This window comes from Gorilla gorilla, chromosome 16, assembly GCF_029281585.2.
Source record: "Gorilla gorilla gorilla isolate KB3781 chromosome 16, NHGRI_mGorGor1-v2.1_pri, whole genome shotgun sequence".
NCBI classification, from domain to species: Eukaryota; Metazoa; Chordata; class Mammalia; order Primates; family Hominidae; genus Gorilla; species Gorilla gorilla.
The window spans coordinates 5,489,616-5,512,331 of NC_073240.2; positions in this window are offsets into that span (position 1 = coordinate 5,489,616).

Genomic DNA, 22,716 nt, shown 5'->3' on the forward strand with positions numbered 1-22,716 from the left:
CACCTGGGTGACCCGTTCAGAGTTATGATATCACAATGCCAGCATAGACAGATCACAGACAAGGGTCTGTCACCACGATGACCAGTGCAGACTTATGTTGTCACAATGCCCCCTTAGGATGATCACAGACAAGGGTGTTTCACCTGGGTGAACAGAGCACAGTTATGAAGTCACAATGTCCCCTTTGTCAGATCACAGACAAGGGTCTGTCACCACGGTGACCAGTGCAGAGTTAAGAGGCAACAACGCCACCATAGGCAGATCACAGTTAAGGTTCTCTCACCTGGGTGACCAACGCAGTTATGATGTCACAATGCCACCTTAGGCAGATCACAGACAAGGGTCTGTCACCTGGGTGACCAGTGCAGAGTTATGATGTCACAATGCCTCATTAGCTAGATCACAGACAAGGGTCTGTCACCACAGTGACCAGTGCCGGGTTATGATGTCACAATGCCCCCTTAGACACATCACAGACAGGGGTCTGTCACCTGGGTGACCAGTGCAGAGTTATGAGGTCACTATGACCCCTTAGGCAGATCACCGACAAGGCTCTGTCACCTGGGTGACCAGTGCAGAGTTATGATGTCACTATGACCCCTTAGGCAGATAACCGACAAGGGTCTGTCACCGGGGTGACCGATGCGGGGTTACGATGTCACAATGCCCCGTTAGGCAGTTCACAGACAAGGTTCTGTCACCTGGGTGACTGGTGGAGAGTTATGATGTCACAATTCCCACTTAGGCAGATCACAGTCAAGGGCCTGTCACCTGGGTGCCCAGTGCAGACTTATGATGTCACAATGCCCGCTTAGGCAGATCACAGAGAGGGGTATGTCACCTGGGTGCCCCGTGCAGGGTTATGATGTCACAATGCCCCCTTAGGCAAATCACAGAAAATAGTCTGTCACCTTGTTGACCTGTGCAGAGTAATGATGTCAAAATGCCCCCTTAGGCAAATCACAGACAACGATCTGTCACCTGGGTGCCCAGTGTAGAGTTATGATGTCACAGTGCCCCATTAAGCATATCACAGACAAGGGTCTGCCAACTGGGTGACCATTGCATAGTTATGATGTCACAATGACTCCTTAGGCAGATCCCAGTCAAGGGTCTGTCACCGGGGTGACCAGTGCAGAGTTATGATGTCACAATGACCCCTTAGGCAGATCACAGACAAATGATCTGTCACCTGGGTGACCAGTGCAGTGTTGTGATGTCACAATGCCCCTTTAGGCAGATCAAAGACAAGGGTCTGTCACCTGGGTTACCAGTGCAGAGTTATGGTGTCACAATGCACACTTAAGCAGATCAAAGACAGTGGTCTATAACCAGTGTGACCCGTGCAGAATTACGAAGTCACAATGCACCCTTAGGCAGATCACAGACAAGTGTCTGTCACCACGATGACCAGTGCAGTGTTATAATGTCACAATGCCCCCTTAGGCAGATCACAGACAAGGGTCTGTCACCTGGGTGACCAGTGCAGAGTTATGATGTCACAATGCCAACCTTAGGCAGATCACAGACAAGCGTCTGTCACCTGGGTGACCAGTGCACAGTTATGATGTCACAATGCCGCCTTAGCCAGATCACAGACAATGGTCTGTCACCTTGGTGACCAGTGGACAGTTATGATGTCACAATGACCCCTTAGGCAGATTACAGACAAGGGTCTGTCACCTGGGTGACCAGTGCAGAGATATGATATCACAATTAACCCTTAGGCAGATCAGAGACAAATGGTCTGTCACCTTAGTGACCAGGGCAGTGTTATGATGTCACAATTCCGCGTTAGGCCGATGGCGTACAAGGTTCCATCACCAGGGTGAACAGTGCAGATTTATGATGTCACAATGCCCCAATAGACAGATCACAGAAAAGGGTCTGTCACCTGCGTGACCAGTGCAGAGTTATGATGTCACAATGACCACTTAGGCAGATCACAGACAAGAGTCTGTCACCAGGGAGCCCAGTGTAGAGTTATGATGTCACATTGCCCCCTTAGGCAGATCGCACAAAAGGGTCTGTCACCTGGGTGACTAGCGCAGAGTTATGATTTCACAATGCCCACTTAAGCACAACAAAGTCAATGGTCTGTAACCAGGGTGACCCTTGCAGAGTTATGATTTCACAATGCCCCTTTAGGCAGTTCACAGACAAGGGTCTGTCACCTGGGTGACCAGTGCAGTGTTATGACGTCACAATGCCCACTTAGGGAGATCACAGACAAGGGTGTGTCACCTGGGTGACCAGTGCACAGTTATGAAGTCACAATGCCCCCTTAGGCAGATCACAGACAAGGGTCTGTCACCACGATGACCAGTGCAGAGTTATTATGTCACAGTGCCCCCTTAGGCAGATCACAGACAAGGGCCTGTCACCTGGGTGACCAGTGCAATGTTATGCTGTCACAATGACCCCTTAGGGAGATCACAGACAAGGGTCTGTCACTTGGGTGACCAGTGCATAATTATGATCTCACAATGCCCCCTTAGGCAGATCACAGACAAGGGTCTGTCACCACGGTGACCAGTGCAGAGTTATGATGTCACAATGACCCCTCAGGGAGATCACAGACAGGGGTCTGTCACAAGGGAGCCCAGTGTAGAGTTATGATGTCACATTGCCCCCTTAGGCAGATTGCACACAAGGGTCTGTCACCAGGGTTGCCAGTGCAAAGTTATGATGTCACAATGCCCACTTAAGCACATCAAAGTCAATGGTCTCTCACCAGGGTGACCCTTGCGGAGTTATGATTTCACAATGCCCCTTTAGTCAGATCACAGACAAGGGTCTGTCACCTGGGTGACCCGTGCAGAGTTATGATGTCACAATGCCCCCTTAGGTAGTTCACAGAGAAGGGTCTGTCACCTGGGAGACCAGTGCAGAGTTATAATGTCACAATGCCCCCTTAGACACATCACAGACAGGGGTCTGTCACCTGGGTGACCAGTGCAGAGTTATGATGTCACTAAGACCCCTTAGTCAGGTCACCGACAAGGGTCTGTCACCAGGGTGACTGATGCGGGGTTACGATGTCACAATGCCCCGTTAGGCAGTTCACAGACAAGGTTCTGCCACCAGGGTGACTGGTGGAGGGTTATGATGTCACAATTCCCACTTAGGCAGATCACAGTCAAGGGCCTGTCACCTGGGTGCACAGTGCAGACTTATGATGTCACAATGCCCGCTTAGGCAGATCACAGAGAGGGGTATGTCACCTGGGTGCCCAGTGCAGGGTTATGATGTCACAATGCCCCCTTAGGCAAATCACAGAAAATAGTCAGTCACCTTGTTGACCTGTGAAGAGTAATGATGTCAAAATGCCCCCTTAGGCAAATCACAGACAACGGTCTGTCACCTGGGTGCCCAGTGTAGAGTTATGATGTCACAGTGCCCCATTAAGCATATCACAGAGAAGGGTCTGCCAACTGGGTGACCATTGCATAGTTATGATGTCACAATGACTCCTTAGGCAGATCCCAGTCAAGGGTCTGTCACCGGGGTGACCAGTGCAGAGTTATGATGTCACAATGACCCCTTAGGCAGATCACAGACAAATGATCTGTCACCTGGGTGACCAGTGCAGTGTTGTGATGCCACAATGCCCCTTTAGGCAGATCAAAGACAAGGGTCTGTCACCTGGGTTACCAGTGCAGAGTTATGGTGTCACAATGCACACTTAAGCAGATCAAAGACAGTGGTCTATAACCAGTGTGACCCGTGCAGAGTTATGAAGTCACAATGCACCCTTAGGCAGATCAGAGACAAGTGTCTGTCACCACGATGACCAGTGCAGTGTTATAATGTCACAATGCCCCCTTAGGCAGATCACAGACAAGGGTCTCTCACCACGGTGACCAGTGCAGAGGTATGATGTCACAATGCCCCCTCAGGGAGATCACAGACAGGGGTCTGTCACCTGGGTGACCAGTACAGGGTTATGATGTCATAATGCCCCCTTAGGCAGATCACAGACAAGGGTCTGTCACTGGGTGACCAGTGGATAGTTACGATGTCACAATCATACCTTAGGCAGATCACAGACAAGGGAGTGTCACCTGTGTGAACAGTGCAGAGTTATAATGTCACATTGCCCCCTTAGGCAGATGAAAAACAAGGGTCTGTCACCACGGTGACCTGTGCAGAGGTATGATGTCACAATGCCTCTTTAGCCAGATCACAGACAAGGGTCTGTCAGCAGGGTGACTAGTGCAGAGTTATGATATCACAATGCCCCCGTAGGCAGATCACAGACAAGTGCCTGTCACCTGGGTGACCAGTGCAGAGTTATGATGTCACAATGCCCCCTTAGGCAGATGAAAAACAAGGGTCTGTCAACACGGTGACCTGTACAGAGTTATGATGTCACAATGGCTCTTTAGCCAGATCACAGACAAGGGTCTGTCACCACAGTGACCACTGCCAAGTTATGATGTCACAATACCCCTTTAGGCAGTTTACAGACAAGGGTCTGTCACCTGGGTGACCAATGCAGATTTGTGATGTCAAAATGCACCCTTAGGCAGATCACAGACAAGGGTCTGTCACCTGGGGGAAAAGTGCAGAGTTGTGATGTCACAATGCCCCCCATAGGCAGATTACAGACAAGGGTCCTTCACCTGGGTGACCAGCACACACTTATGAAGTCACCATGACCCATTAGGCAGATCACAGACAATGATCTGTCACCTGGGTGACCAGTGCAGAGTTATGATGTCACAATGCCCCCTTAGGCAGTTCACAGACAAGGGTCTGTCACCTGTGAGACCAGTACAGAGTTATAATGTCACAATGAACCCTTAGACACATCACAGACAGGGGTCTGTCACCTGGGTGACCAGTGCAGAGTTATGATGTCACCATGACCCCTTAGGCAGATCACAGGCAAGGGTCTGTCGTCTGGGTGACCAGTGCAGGGTAATGATGTCACAATGCCCCCTAAGGCAGATAATGGACAAGGGTCTGTCACCAGGGTGACCAGTGCAGAGTTACGATGTCACAATGCCCCGTTAGCCAGTTCAAAGACAAGTTTCTGTCACCTGGGTGACGAGTGGAGAGTTATGATGTCACAGTTCCCACTTAGGCAGATCACAGTCAAGGGCCTGTCACCTGGGTGCCCAGTGCAGACTTATGATGTCACAATGTCAGCTTGGGCAAATCACAGACAGGGGTATGTCACCTGGGTGCCCCGTGCAGTTTTATGATGTCAGAATGCCCCCTTAAGGCAGAACACAGACAAGGGTATGTTGCATGGGTGACCAGTGCTGAGTTATGATGTCACAATGAACCCTTAGGCAGATCACAGACAAGGGTCTTTCACTTGGGTGACCAGTGCATAGTTATGATCTCACAATGCCCCCTTAGGCAGATCACAGACAAGGGTCTGTCACCACGGTGACCAGTGCAGAGTTATGATGTCACAATGCCCCCTCAGGGAGATCACAGACAGGGGTCTGTCACAAGGGAGCCCAGTGTAGAGTTATGATGTCACATTGCCCCCTTAGGCAGATTGCACACAAGGGTCTGTCACCAGGGTTGCCAGTGCAAAGTTATGATGTCACAATGCCCACTTAAGCACATCAAAGTCAATGGTCTCTCACCAGGGCGACCCTTGCGGAGTTATGATTTCACAATGCCCCTTTAGTCAGTTCACAGACAAGGGTCTGTCACCTGGGTGACCCGTGCAGAGTTATGATGTCACAATGCCCCCTTAGGTAGTTCACAGAGAAGGGTCTGTCACCTGGGAGACCAGTGCAGAGTTATAATGTCACAATGCCCCCTTAGACACATCACAGACAGGGGTCTGTCACCTGGGTGACCAGTGCAGAGTTAAGATGTCACTATGACCCCTTAGTCAGGTCACCGACAAGGGTCTGTCACCTGGGTGACCAGTGCAGAGTTATGATGTCACCATGACCCCTTAGGCAGGTCACTGACAAGGGTCTGTCACCAGGGTGACTGATGCGGGGTTACGATGTCACAATGCCCCGTTAGGCAGTTCACAGACAAGGTTCTGTCACCTGGGTGACTGGTGGAGAGTTATGATGTCACAATTCCCACTTAGGCAGATCACAGTCAAGGGCCTGTCACCTGGCTGCACAGTGCAGACTTATGATGTCACAATGCCCGCTTAGGCAGATCACAGAGAGGGGTATGTCACCTGGGTGCCCCGTGCAGGGTTATGATGTCACAATGCCCCCTTAGGCAAATCACAGAAAATAGTCAGTCACCTTGTTGACCTGTGCAGAGTAATGATGTCAAAATGCCCCCTTAGGCAAATCACAGACAACGGTCTGTCACCTGGGTGCCCAGTGTAGAGTTATGATGTCACAGTGCCCCATTAAGCATACCACAGACAAGGGTCTGCCAACTGGGTGACCATTGCATAGTTATGATGTCACAATGACTCCTTTGGCACATCCCAGTCAAGGGTCTGTCACCGGGGTGACCAGTGCAGAGTTATGATGTCACAATGACCCCTTAGGCAGATCACAGACAAATGATCTGTCACCTGGGTGACCAGTGCAGAGTTGTGATGCCACAATGCCCCTTTAGGCAGATCAAAGACAAGGGTCTGTCACCTGGGTTACCAGTGCAGAGTTATGGTGTCACAATGCACACTTAAGCAGATCAAAGACAGTGGTCTATAACCAGTGTGACCCCTGCAGAGTTATGAAGTCACAATGCACCCTTAGGCAGATCAGAGACAAGTGTCTGTCACCACGATGACCAGTGCAGTGTTATAATGTCACAATGCCCCCTTAGGCAGATCACAGACAAGGGTCTGTCACCTGGGTGACCAGTGCAGAGTTATGATGTCACAATGCTCACTTAAGCACAACAAAGTCAATGGTCTGTCACCAGGGTGACCCTTGCAGAGTTATGATTTCACAATGCCCTTTAGGCAGTTCACAGACAAGGGTCTGTCACCTGGGTGACCCGTGCAACGTTATGATGTCACAATGCCGACTTAGGGAGATCACAGACAAGGGTGTGTCCCCTGGGTGACCAGTGCAGGGTTATGATGTCACAATACCCCCGTAGGCAGATGACAAACAAGGGTCTTTCACCACAGTGACCAGTGCCGAGGTATGATGTCACAATGCCCCCTTAGGCAGTTTACAGACAAGGGTCTGTCACCTGGGTGACCAGTGCAGATTTATGATGTCAAAATGCACCCTTATGCAGATCACAGACAAGGGTCTGTCACCTGGGGACCAGTGCAGAGTTATGATGTCACAATGACCCCTTAGGCAGATCACAGACAAGGGTCCTTCACCTGTGTGACCAGCTCACACTTATGAAGTCACAATGCCCCCTTAGGCAGATCACAGTCAATGATCTGTCAACTGGGTAGTAGTGCAGAGTTATGATGTCACAATGCCCCCTTAGGCAGTTCACAGACAAGGGTCTGTCACCTGGGAGACCAGTGCAGAGTTATAATGTCACAATGCCCCCTTAGACACATCACAGACAGGGGTCTGTCACGTGGGTGACCAGTGCAGAGTTATGATGTCACTATGACCCCTTGGGCAGATCACCGACAAGGGCCTGTCACCAGGGAGACCAGTGTAGATTCATGATGTCACATTGCACCCTTAGGCAGATCACAGACAAGGTTCTGTCACCTGGGGGACCAGTGCAGAGTTATGATGTCACAATGACCCCTTAGGCAGATCACCGACAAGGTTCTGTCACCTGGGTGACTGGTGGAGAGTTATGATGTCACAATTCCCACTTAGGCAGATCACAGTCAAGGGCCTGTCACCTCTGTGCCCAGTGTACACTTATGATGTCACAATGCCCGCTTAGGCAGATCACAGAGAGGGGTATGTCACCTGGGTGCCCCGTGCAGGGTTATGATGTCACAATGCCCCTTAGGCAAATCACAGAAAATAGTCTGTCACCTTGTTGACCTGTGCAGAGTAATGATGTCAAAATGCCCCCTTAGGCAAATCACAGACAACGGTCTGTCACCTGGGTGCCCAGTGTAGAGTTATGATGTCACAGTGCCCCATTAAGCATATCACAGACAAGGGTCTGCCAACTGGGTGACCATTGCATAGTTATGATGTCACAATGACTCCTTAGGCAGATCCCAGTAAAGGGTCTGTCACCGGGGTGACCAGTGCAGAGTTATGATGTCACAATGACCCCTCAGGCAGATCACAGACAAATGATCTGTCACCTGGGTGACCAGTGCAGAGTTGTGATGTCACAATGCCCCTTTAGGCAGATCAAAGACAAGGGTCTGTCACCTGGGTTACCAGTGCAGAGTTATGGTGTCACAATGCACACTTAAGCAGATCAAAGACAGTGGTCTATAACCAGTGTGACCCGTGCAGAGTTATGAAGTCACAATGCACCCTTAGGCAGATCACAGACAAGTGTCTGTCACAACGATGACCAGTGCAGTGTTATAATGTCACAATGCCCCCTTAGGCAGATCACAGACAAGGGTCTGTCACCTGGGTGCCCAGTGTAGAGTTATGATGTCACAGTGCCCCATTAAGCATATCACAGACAAGGGTCTGCCAACTGGGTGACCATTGCATAGTTATGATGTCACAATGACTCCTTAGGCACATCCCAGTCAAGGGTCTGTCACCGGGGTGACCAGTGCAGAGTTATGATGTCACAATGACCCCTTAGGCAGATCACAGACAAATGATCTGTCACCTGGGTGACCAGTGCAGATTTGTGATGCCGCAATGCCCCTTTAGGCAGATCAAAGACAAGGGTCTGTCACCTGGGTTACCAGTGCAGAGTTATGGTGTCACAATGCACACTTAAGCAGATCAAAGACAGTGGTCTATAACCAGTGTGACCCGTGCAGAGTTATGAAGTCACAATGCACCCTTAGGCAGATCACAGACAAGGGTCTTTCACCACAGTGACCAGTGCCGAGTTATGATGTCACAATGCCCCCTTAGGCAGTTTACAGACAAGGGTCTGTCACCTGGGTGACCAGTGCAGATTTATGATGTCAAAATGCACCCTTATGCAGATCACAGACATGGGTCTGTCACCTGGGGACCAGTGCAGAGTTATGATGTCACAATGCCCCCTTAGGCAGATCAAAGACAAGGGTCCTTCACCTGTGTGACCAGCTCACACTTATGAAGTCACAATGCCACCTTAGGCAGATCACAGACAATGATCTGTCAACTGGGTAGTAGTGCAGAGTTATGATGTCACAATGCCCCCTTAGGCAGTTCACAGACAAGGGTCTGTCACCTGGGAGACCAGTGCAGAGTTATAATGTCACAATGCCCCCTTAGACACATCACAGACAGGGGTCTGTCACCTGGGTGTCCAGTGCAGAGTTATGATGTCACTATGACCCCTTGGGCAGATCACCGACAAGGGTCTGTCACCAGGGAGCCCAGTGTAGTTTCATGATGTCACATTGCACCCTTAGGCAGATCACAGACAAGGTTCTGTCACCTGGGAGACCAGTGCAGAGTTATGATGTCACAATGACCCCTTAGGCAGATCACCGACAAGGTTCTGTCACCTGGGTGACTGGTGGAGAGTTATGAAGTCACAATTCCCACTTGGGCAGATCACAGTCAAGGGCCTGTCACCTCTGTACCCAGTGCACACTTATGATGTCACAATGCCCGCTTAGGCAGATCACAGAGAGGGGTATGTTACCTGGGTGCCCCGTGCAGGGTTATGATGTCACAATGCCCCCTTAGGCAAATCACAGAAAATAGTCTGTCACCTTGTTGACCTGTGCAGAGTAATGATGTCAAAATGCCCCCTTAGGCAAATCACAGACAACGGTCTGTCACCTGGGTGCCCAGTGTAGAGTTATGATGTCACAGTGCCCCATTAAGCACATCACAGACAAGGGTCTGCCAACTGGGTGACCATTGCATAGTTATGATGTCACAATGACCCCTTAGGCAGATCACAGACAAATGATCTGTCACCTGAGTGACCAGTGCAGTGTTGTGATGTCACAATGCCCCTTTAAGCAGATAAAAGACAAGGGTCTGTCACCTGGGTTACCAGTGCAGAGTTATGGTGTCACAATGCACACTTAAGCAGATCAAAGACAGTGGTCTATAACCAGTGTGACCCGTGCAGAGTTATGAAGTCACAATGCACCCTTAGGCAGATCACAGACAAGTGTCTGTCACAACGATGACTGGTGCAGTGTTATAATGTCACAATGCCCCATTAGGCAGATCACAGACAAGGGTGTGTCACCTGGGTGACCAGTGCAGAGTTATGATGTCACAATGCCAACCTTAGGCAGATCACAGACAATGATCTGTCGCCTGGGTGACCAGTGCATAGTTATGATGCCACAATGCCCCCTTAGGCTGTTCACAGACAAGGGTCTGTCACCTGGGAGACCAGTGCAGAGTTATAATGACACAATGCCCCCTTAGACACATCACAGACAGGGGTCTGTCACCTGAGTGACCAGTGCAGAGTTATGATGTCACTATGACCCCTTAGGCAGATCACAGGCAAGGGTCTCTCACCACGGTGACCAGTGCAGAGTTATGATGTGACAATGCCCCCTCAGGGAGATCACAGACAGGGGTCTGTCACCTGGGTGACCAGTACAGGGTTATGATGTCATAATGCCCCCTTAGGCAGATCACAGACAAGGGTCTGTCACTGGGTGACCAGTGGATAGTTACGATGTCACAATCATACCTTAGGCAGATCACAGACAAGGGAGTGTCACCTGTGTGAACAGTGCAGAGTTATAATGTCACAATGCCCCCTTAGGCAGATGAAAAACAAGGGTCTGTCACCACGGTGAGCTGTGCAGAGGTATGATGTCACAATGCCTCTTTAGCCAGATCACAGACAAGGGTCTGTCAGCAGGGTGACTAGTGCAGAGTTATGATATCACAATGCCCCCGTAGGCAGATCACAGACAAGGGCCTGTCACCTGGGTGACCAGTGCAGAGTTATGATGTCACAATGCCCCCTTAGGCAGATGAAAAACAAGGGTCTGTCAACACGGTGACCTGTACAGAGTTATGATGTCACAATGGCTCTTTAGCCAGATCACAGACAAGGGTCTGTCACCACAGTGACCACTGCCAAGTTATGATGTCACAATACCCCTTTAGGCAGTTTACAGACAAGGGTCTGTCACCTGGGTGACCAATGCAGATTTGTGATGTCAAAATGCACCCTTAGGCAGATCACAGACAAGGGTCTGTCACCTGGGGGAAAAGTGCAGAGTTGTGATGTCACAATGCCCCCCATAGGCAGATTACAGACAAGGGTCCTTCACCTGGGTGACCAGCACACACTTATGAAGTCACCATGACCCATTAGGCAGATCACAGACAATGATCTGTCACCTGGGTGACCAGTGCAGAGTTATGATGTCACAATGCCCCCTTAGGCAGTTCACAGACAAGGGTCTGTCACCTGTGAGACCAGTGCAGAGTTATAATGTCACAATGCACCCTTAGACACATCACAGACAGGGGTCTGTCACCTGGGTGACCAGTGCAGAGTTATGATGTCACCATGACCCCTTAGGCAGATCACAGGCAAGGGTCTGTCATCTGGGTGACCAGTGCAGGGTAATGATGTCACAATGCCCCCTAAGGCAGATAATGGACAAGGGTCTGTCACCAGGGTGACCAGTGCAGAGTTACGATGTCACAATGCCCCGTTAGCCAGTTCAAAGACAAGTTTCTGTCACCTGGGTGACGAGTGGAGAGTTATGATGTCACAGTTCCCACTTAGGCAGATCACAGTCAAGGGCCTGTCACCAGGGTGCCCAGTGCAGACTTATGATGTCACAATGTCAGCTTAGGCAAATCACAGACAGGGGTATGTCACCTGGGTGCCCCGTGCAGTTTTATGATGTCAGAATGCCCCCTTAAGGCAGAACACAGACAAGGGTATGTTGCATGGGTGACCAGTGCTGAGTTATGATGTCACAATGAACCCTTAGGCAGATCACAGACAAGGGTCTGTCACTTGGGTGACCAGTGCATAGTTATGATCTCACAATGCCCCCTTAGGCAGATCACAGACAAGGGTCTGTCACCACGGTGACCAGTGCAGAGTTATGATGTCACAATGCCCCCTCAGGGAGATCACAGACAGGGGTCTGTCACAAGGGAGCCCAGTGTAGAGTTATGATGTCACATTGCCCCCTTAGGCAGATTGCACACAAGGGTCTGTCACCAGGGTTGCCAGTGGAAAGTTATGATGTCACAATGCCCACTTAAGCACATCAAAGTCAATGGTCTCTCACCAGGGCAACCCTTGCGGAGTTATGATTTCACAATGCCCCTTTAGTCAGTTCACAGACAAGGGTCTGTCACCTGGGTGACCCGTGCAGAGTTATGATGTCACAATGCCCCCTTAGGTAGTTCACAGAGAAGGGTCTGTCATCTGGGAGAGCAGTGCAGAGTTATAATGTCACAAGGCCCCCTTAGACACATCACAGACAGGGGTCTGTCACCTGGGTGACCAGTGCAGAGTTATGATGTCACTATGACCCCTTAGTCAGGTAACCGACAAGGGTCTGTCACCAGGGTGACTGATGCGGGGTTACGATGTCACAATGCCCCGTTAGGCAGTTCACAGACAAGGTTCTGTCACCAGGGTGACTGGTGGAGAGTTATGATGTCACAATTCCCACTTAGGCAGATCACAGTCAAGGGCCTGTCACCTGGGTGCACAGTGCAGACTTATGATGTCACAATGCCTGCTTAGGCAGATCACAGAGAGGGGTATGTCACCTGGGTGCCCCGTGCAGGGTTATGATGTCACAATGACCCCTTAGGCAAATCACAGGAAATAGTCAGTCACCTTGTTGACCTGTGAAGAGTAATGATGTCAAAATGCCCCCTTAGGCAAATCACAGACAACGGTCTGTCACCTGGGTGCCCAGTGTAGAGTTATGATGTCACAGTGCCCCATTAAGCATATCACAGACAAGGGTCTGCCAACTGGGTGACCATTGCAGAGTTATGATGTCACAATGACTCCTTAGGCAGATCCCAGTCAAGGGTCTGTCACCGGGGTGACCAGTGCAGAGTTATGATGTCACCATGACCCCTTAGGCAGATCACAGGCAAGGGTCTGTCATCTGGGTGACCAGTGCAGGGTAATGATGTCACAATGCCCCCTAAGGCAGATAATGGACAAGGGTCTGTCACCAGGGTGACCAGTGCAGAGTTACGATGTCACAATGCCCCGTTAGCCAGTTCAAAGACAAGTTTCTGTCACCTGGGTGACGAGTGGAGAGTTATGATGTCACAGTTCCCACTTAGGCAGATCACAGTCAAGGGCCTGTCACCTGGGTGCCCAGTGCAGACTTATGATGTCACAATGTCAGCTTAGGCAAATCACAGACAGGGGTATGTCACCTGGGTGCCCCGTGCAGTTTTATGATGTCAGAATGCCCCCTTAAGGCAGAACACAGACAAGGGTATGTTGCATGGGTGACCAGTGCTGAGTTATGATGTCACAATGAACCCTTAGGCAGATCACAGACAAGGGTCTGTCACTTGGGTGACCAGTGCATAATTATGATCTCACAATTCCCCCTTAGGCAGATCACAGACAAGGGTCTGTCACCACGGTGACCAGTGCAGAGTTATGATGTCACAATGCCCCCTCAGGGAGATCACAGACAGGGGTCTGTCACAAGGGAGCCCAGTGTAGAGTTATGATGTCACATTGCCCCCTTAGGCAGATTGCACACAAGGGTCTGTCACCAGGGTTGCCAGTGCAAAGTTATGATGTCACAATGCCCACTTAAGCACATCAAAGTCAATGGTCTCTCACCAGGGCGACCCTTGCGGAGTTATGATTTCACAATGCCCCTTTAGTCAGTTCACAGACAAGGGTCTGTCACCTGGGTGACCCGTGCAGAGTTATGATGTCACAATGCCCCCTTAGGTAGTTCACAGAGAAGGGTCTGTCACCTGGGAGACCAGTGTAGAGTTATAATGTCACAATGCCCCCTTAGACACATCACAGACAGGGGTCTGTCACCTGGGTGACCAGTGCAGAGTTATGATGTCACTATGAACCCTTAGGCAGATCACCAACAAGGGTCTGTCACCTGGGTGACCAGTGCAGAGTTATGATGTCACCATGACCCCTTAGGCAGGTCACCGACAAGGGTCTGTCACCAGGGTGACTGATGCGGGGTTACGATGTCACAATGCCCCGTTAGGCAGTTCACAGACAAGGTTCTGTCACCTGGGTGACTGGTGGAGAGTTATGATGTCACAATTCCCACTTAGGCAGATCACAGTCAAGGGCCTGTCACCTGGGTGCACAGTGCAGACTTATGATGTCACAACGCACGCTTAGGCAGATCACAGAGAGGGGTATGTCACCTGGGTGCCCCGTGCAGGGTTATGATGTCACAATGCCCCCTTAGGCAAATCACAGAAAATAGTCAGTCACCTTGTTGACCTGTGCAGAGTAATGATGTCAAAATGCCCCCTTAGGCAAATCACAGACAACGGTCTGTCACCTGGGTGCCCAGTGTAGAGTTATGATGTCACAGTGCCCCATTAAGCATACCACAGACAAGGGTCTGCCAACTGGGTGACCATTGCATAGTTATGATGTCACAATGACTCCTTAGGCAGATCGCAGTCAAGGGTCTGTCACCGGGGTGACCAGTGCAGAGTTATGATGTCACAATGACCCCTTAGGCAGATCACAGACAAATGATCTGTCACCTGGGTGACCAGTGCAGAGTTGTGATGCCACAATGCCCCTTTAGGCAGATCAAAGACAAGGGTCTGTCACCTGGGTTACCAGTGCAGAGTTATGGTGTCACAATGCACACTTAAGCAGATCAAAGACAGTGGTCTATAACCAGTGTGACCCGTGCAGAGTTATGAAGTCACAATGCACCCTTAGGCAGATCAGAGACAAGTGTCTGTCACCACGATGACCAGTGCAGTGTTATAATGTCACAATGCCCCCTTAGGCAGATCACAGACAAGGGTCTCTCACCACGGTGACCAGTGCAGAGTTATGATGTCACAATGCCCCCTCAGGGAGATCACAGACAGGGGTCTGTCACCTGGGTGACCAGTACAGGGTTATGATGTCATAATGCCCCCTTAGGCAGATCACAGACAAGGGTCTGTCACTGGGTGACCAGTGGATAGTTACGATGTCACAATCATACCTTAGGCAGATCACAGACAAGGGAGTGTCACCTGTGTGAACAGTGCAGAGTTATAATGTCACAATGCCCCCTTAGGCAGATGAAAAACAAGGGTCTGTCACCACGGTGACCTGTGCAGAGGTATGATGTCACAATGCCTCTTTAGCCAGATCACAGACAAGGGTCTGTCAGCAGGGTGACTAGTGCAGAGTTATGATATCACAATGCCCCCGTAGGCAGATCACAGACAAGGGCCTGTCACCTGGGTGACCAGTGCAGAGTTATGATGTCACAATGCCCCCTTAGGCAGATGAAAAACAAGGGTCTGTCAACACGGTGACCTGTACAGAGTTATGATGTCACAATGGCTCTTTAGCCAGATCACAGACAAGGGTCTGTCACCACAGTGACCACTGCCAAGTTATGATGTCACAATACCCCTTTAGGCAGTTTACAGACAAGGGTCTGTCACCTGGGTGACCAATGCAGATTTGTGATGTCAAAATGCACCCTTAGGCAGATCACAGACAAGGGTCTGTCACCTGGGGGAAAAGTGCAGAGTTGTGATGTCACAATGCCCCCCATAGGCAGATTACAGACAAGGGTCCTTCACCTGGGTGACCAGCACACACTTATGAAGTCACCATGACCCATTAGGCAGATCACAGACAATGATCTGTCACCTGGGTGACCAGTGCAGAGTTATGATGTCACAATGCCCCCTTAGGCAGTTCACAGACAAGGGTCTGTCACCACGGTGACCAGTGCAGAGTTATGATGTCACAATGCCCCCTCAGGGAGATCACAGACAGGGGTCTGTCACAAGGGAGCCCAGTGTAGAGTTATGATGTCACATTGCCCCCTTAGGCAGATTGCACACAAGGGTCTGTCACCAGGGTTGCCAGTGCAAAGTTATGATGTCACAATGCCCACTTAAGCACATCAAAGTCAATGGTCTCTCACCAGGGCGACCCTTGCGGAGTTATGATTTCACAATGCCCCTTTAGTCAGTTCACAGACAAGGGTCTGTCACCTGGGTGACCCGTGCAGAGTTATGATGTCACAATGCCCCCTTAGGTAGTTCACAGAGAAGGGTCTGTCACCTGGGAGACCAGTGTAGAGTTATAATGTCACAATGCCCCCTTAGACACATCACAGACAGGGGTCTGTCACCTGGGTGACCAGTGCAGAGTTATGATGTCACTATGAACCCTTAGGCAGATCACCAACAAGGGTCTGTCACCTGGGTGACCAGTGCAGAGTTATGATGTCACCATGACCCCTTAGGCAGGTCACCGACAAGGGTCTGTCACCAGGGTGACTGATGCGGGGTTACGATGTCACAATGCCCCGTTAGGCAGTTCACAGACAAGGTTCTGTCACCTGGGTGACTGGTGGAGAGTTATGATGTCACAATTCCCACTTAGGCAGATCACAGTCAAGGGCCTGTCACCTGGGTGCACAGTGCAGACTTATGATGTCACAACGCACGCTTAGGCAGATCACAGAGAGGGGTATGTCACCTGGGTGCCCCGTGCAGGGTTATGATGTCACAATGCCCCCTTAGGCAAATCACAGAAAATAGTCAGTCACCTTGTTGACCTGTGCAGAGTAATGATGTCAAAATGCCCCCTTAGGCAAATCACAGACAACGGTCTGTCACCTGGGTGCCCAGTGTAGAGTTATGATGTCACAGTGCCCCATTAAGCATACCACAGACAAGGGTCTGCCAACTGGGTGACCATTGCATAGTTATGATGTCACAATGACTCCTTAGGCAGATCGCAGTCAAGGGTCTGTCACCGGGGTGACCAGTGCAGTGTTATGATGTCACAATGACCCCTTAGGCAGATCACAGACAAATGATCTGTCACCTGGGTGACCAGTGCAGAGTTGTGATGCCACAATGCCCCTTTAGGCAGATCAAAGACAAGGGTCTGTCACCTGGGTTACCAGTGCAGAGTTATGGTGTCACAATGCACACTTAAGCAGATCAAAGACAGTGGTCTATAACCAGTGTGACCCGTGCAGAGTTATGAAGTCACAATGCACCCTTAGGCAGATCAGAGACAAGTGTCTGTCACCACGATGACCAGTGCAGTGTTATAATGTCACAATGCCCCCTTAGGCAGATCACAGACAAGGGTCTCTCACCACGGTGACCAGTGCAGAGTTATGATGTCACAATGCCCCCTCAGGGAGATCACAGACAGGGGTCTGTCACCTGGGTGACCAGTACAGGGTTATGATGTCATAATGCCCCCTTAGGCAGATCACAGACAAGGGTCTGTCACTGGGTGACCAGTGGATAGTTACGATGTCACAATCATACCTTAGGCAGATCACAGACAAGGGAGTGTCACCTGTGTGAACAGTGCAGAGTTATAATGTCACAATGCCCCCTTAGGCAGATGAAAAACAAGGGTCTGTCACCACGGTGACCTGTGCAGAGGTATGATGTCACAATGCCTCTTTAGCCAGATCACAGACAAGGGTCTGTCAGCAGGGTGACTAGTGCAGAGTTATGATATCACAATGCCCCCGTAGGCAGATCACAGACAAGGGCCTGTCACCTGGGTGACCAGTGCAGAGTTATGATGTCACAATGCCCCCTTAGGCAGATGAAAAACAAGGGTCTGTCAACACGGTGACCTGTACAGAGTTATGATGTCACAATGGCTCTTTAGCCAGATCACAGACAAGGGTCTGTCACCACAGTGACCACTGCCAAGTTATGATGTCACAATACCCCTTTAGGCAGTTTACAGACAAGGGTCTGTCACCTGGGTGACCAATGCAGATTTGTGATGTCAAAATGCACCCTTAGGCAGATCACAGACAAGGGTCTGTCACCTGGGGGAAAAGTGCAGAGTTGTGATGTCACAATGCCCCCCATAGGCAGATTACAGACAAGGGTCCTTCACCTGGGTGACCAGCACACACTTATGAAGTCACCATGACCCATTAGGCAGATCACAGACAATGATCTGTCACCTGGGTGACCAGTGCAGAGTTATGATGTCACAATGCCCCCTTAGGCAGTTCACAGACAAGGGTCTGTCACCTGTGAGACCAGTGCAGAGTTATAATGTCACAATGCACCCTTAGACACATCACAGACAGGGGTCTGTCACCTGGGTGACCAGTGCAGAGTTATGATGTCACCATGACCCCTTAGGCAGATCACAGGCAAGGGTCTGTCATCTGGGTGACCAGTGCAGGGTAATGATGTCACAATGCCCCCTAAGGCAGATAATGGACAAGGGTCTGTCACCAGGGTGACCAGTGCAGAGTTACGATGTCACAATGCCCCGTTAGCCAGTTCAAAGACAAGTTTCTGTCACCTGGGTGACGAGTGGAGAGTTATGATGTCACAGTTCCCACTTAGGCAGATCACAGTCAAGGGCCTGTCACCTGGGTGCCCAGTGCAGACTTATGATGTCACAATGTCAGCTTAGGCAAATCACAGACAGGGGTATGTCACCTGGGTGCCCCGTGCAGTTTTATGATGTCAGAATGCCCCCTTAAGGCAGAACACAGACAAGGGTATGTTGCATGGGTGACCAGTGCTGAGTTATGATGTCACAATGAACCCTTAGGCAGATCACAGACAAGGGTCTGTCACTTGGGTGACCAGTGCATAGTTATGATCTCACAATTCCCCCTTAGGCAGATCACAGACAAGGGTCTGTCACCACGGTGACCAGTGCAGAGTTATGATGTCACAATGCCCCCTCAGGGAGATCACAGACAGGGGTCTGTCACAAGGGAGCCCAGTGTAGAGTTATGATGTCACATTGCCCCCTTAGGCAGATTGCACACAAGGGTCTGTCACCAGGGTTGCCAGTGCAAAGTTATGATGTCACAATGCCCACTTAAGCACATCAAAGTCAATGGTCTCTCACCAGGGCGACCCTTGCGGAGTTATGATTTCACAATGCCCCTTTAGTCAGTTCACAGACAAGGGTCTGTCACCTGGGTGACCCGTGCAGAGTTATGATGTCACAATGCCCCCTTAGGTAGTTCACAGAGAAGGGTCTGTCACCTGGGAGACCAGTGTAGAGTTATAATGTCACAATGCCCCCTTAGACACATCACAGACAGGGGTCTGTCACCTGGGTGACCAGTGCAGAGTTATGATGTCACTATGAACCCTTAGGCAGATCACCAACAAGGGTCTGTCACCTGGGTGACCAGTGCAGAGTTATGATGTCACCATGACCCCTTAGGCAGGTCACCGACAAGGGTCTGTCACCAGGGTGACTGATGCGGGGTTACGATGTCACAATGCCCCGTTAGGCAGTTCACAGACAAGGTTCTGTCACCTGGGTGACTGGTGGAGAGTTATGATGTCACAATTCCCACTTAGGCAGATCACAGTCAAGGGCCTGTCACCTGGGTGCACAGTGCAGACTTATGATGTCACAACGCACGCTTAGGCAGATCACAGAGAGGGGTATGTCACCTGGGTGCCCCGTGCAGGGTTATGATGTCACAATGCCCCCTTAGGCAAATCACAGAAAATAGTCAGTCACCTTGTTGACCTGTGCAGAGTAATGATGTCAAAATGCCCCCTTAGGCAAATCACAGACAACGGTCTGTCACCTGGGTGCCCAGTGTAGAGTTATGATGTCACAGTGCCCCATTAAGCATACCACAGACAAGGGTCTGCCAACTGGGTGACCATTGCATAGTTATGATGTCACAATGACTCCTTAGGCAGATCGCAGTCAAGGGTCTGTCACCGGGGTGACCAGTGCAGAGTTATGATGTCACAATGACCCCTTAGGCAGATCACAGACAAATGATCTGTCACCTGGGTGACCAGTGCAGAGTTGTGATGCCACAATGCCCCTTTAGGCAGATCAAAGACAAGGGTCTGTCACCTGGGTTACCAGTGCAGAGTTATGGTGTCACAATGCACACTTAAGCAGATCAAAGACAGTGGTCTATAACCAGTGTGACCCGTGCAGAGTTATGAAGTCACAATGCACCCTTAGGCAGATCAGAGACAAGTGTCTGTCACCACGATGACCAGTGCAGTGTTATAATGTCACAATGCCCCCTTAGGCAGATCACAGACAAGGGTCTCTCACCACGGTGACCAGTGCAGAGTTATGATGTCACAATGCCCCCTCAGGGAGATCACAGACAGGGGTCTGTCACCTGGGTGACCAGTACAGGGTTATGATGTCATAATGCCCCCTTAGGCAGATCACAGACAAGGGTCTGTCACTGGGTGACCAGTGGATAGTTACGATGTCACAATCATACCTTAGGCAGATCACAGACAAGGGAGTGTCACCTGTGTGAACAGTGCAGAGTTATAATGTCACAATGCCCCCTTAGGCAGATGAAAAACAAGGGTCTGTCACCACGGTGACCTGTGCAGAGGTATGATGTCACAATGCCTCTTTAGCCAGATCACAGACAAGGGTCTGTCAGCAGGGTGACTAGTGCAGAGTTATGATATCACAATGCCCCCGTAGGCAGATCACAGACAAGGGCCTGTCACCTGGGTGACCAGTGCAGAGTTATGATGTCACAATGCCCCCTTAGGCAGATGAAAAACAAGGGTCTGTCAACACGGTGACCTGTACAGAGTTATGATGTCACAATGGCTCTTTAGCCAGATCACAGACAAGGGTCTGTCACCACAGTGACCACTGCCAAGTTATGATGTCACAATACCCCTTTAGGCAGTTTACAGACAAGGGTCTGTCACCTGGGTGACCAATGCAGATTTGTGATGTCAAAATGCACCCTTAGGCAGATCACAGACAAGGGTCTGTCACCTGGGGGAAAAGTGCAGAGTTGTGATGTCACAATGCCCCCCATAGGCAGATTACAGACAAGGGTCCTTCACCTGGGTGACCAGCACACACTTATGAAGTCACCATGACCCATTAGGCAGATCACAGACAATGATCTGTCACCTGGGTGACCAGTGCAGAGTTATGATGTCACAATGCCCCCTTAGGCAGTTCACAGACAAGGGTCTGTCACCTGTGAGACCAGTGCAGAGTTATAATGTCACAATGCACCCTTAGACACATCACAGACAGGGGTCTGTCACCTGGGTGACCAGTGCAGAGTTATGATGTCACCATGACCCCTTAGGCAGATCACAGGCAAGGGTCTGTCATCTGGGTGACCAGTGCAGGGTAATGATGTCACAATGCCCCCTAAGGCAGATAATGGACAAGGGTCTGTCACCAGGGTGACCAGTGCAGAGTTACGATGTCACAATGCCCCGTTAGCCAGTTCAAAGACAAGTTTCTGTCACCTGGGTGACGAGTGGAGAGTTATGATGTCACAGTTCCCACTTAGGCAGATCACAGTCAAGGGCCTGTCACCTGGGTGCCCAGTGCAGACTTATGATGTCACAATGTCAGCTTAGGCAAATCACAGACAGGGGTATGTCACCTGGGTGCCCCGTGCAGTTTTATGATGTCAGAATGCCCCCTTAAGGCAGAACACAGACAAGGGTATGTTGCATGGGTGACCAGTGCTGAGTTATGATGTCACAATGAACCCTTAGGCAGATCACAGACAAGGGTCTGTCACTTGGGTGACCAGTGCATAATTATGATCTCACAATTCCCCCTTAGGCAGATCACAGACAAGGGTCTGTCACCACGGTGACCAGTGCAGAGTTATGATGTCACAATGCCCCCTCAGGGAGATCACAGACAGGGGTCTGTCACAAGGGAGCCCAGTGTAGAGTTATGATGTCACATTGCCCCCTTAGGCAGATTGCACACAAGGGTCTGTCACCAGGGTTGCCAGTGCAAAGTTATGATGTCACAATGCCCACTTAAGCACATCAAAGTCAATGGTCTCTCACCAGGGCGACCCTTGCGGAGTTATGATTTCACAATGCCCCTTTAGTCAGTTCACAGACAAGGGTCTGTCACCTGGGTGACCCGTGCAGAGTTATGATGTCACAATGCCCCCTTAGGTAGTTCACAGAGAAGGGTCTGTCACCTGGGAGACCAGTGTAGAGTTATAATGTCACAATGCCCCCTTAGACACATCACAGACAGGGGTCTGTCACCTGGGTGACCAGTGCAGAGTTATGATGTCACTATGAACCCTTAGGCAGATCACCAACAAGGGTCTGTCACCTGGGTGACCAGTGCAGAGTTATGATGTCACCATGACCCCTTAGGCAGGTCACCGACAAGGGTCTGTCACCAGGGTGACTGATGCGGGGTTACGATGTCACAATGCCCCGTTAGGCAGTTCACAGACAAGGTTCTGTCACCTGGGTGACTGGTGGAGAGTTATGATGTCACAATTCCCACTTAGGCAGATCACAGTCAAGGGCCTGTCACCTGGGTGCACAGTGCAGACTTATGATGTCACAACGCACGCTTAGGCAGATCACAGAGAGGGGTATGTCACCTGGGTGCCCCGTGCAGGGTTATGATGTCACAATGCCCCCTTAGGCAAATCACAGAAAATAGTCAGTCACCTTGTTGACCTGTGCAGAGTAATGATGTCAAAATGCCCCCTTAGGCAAATCACAGACAACGGTCTGTCACCTGGGTGCCCAGTGTAGAGTTATG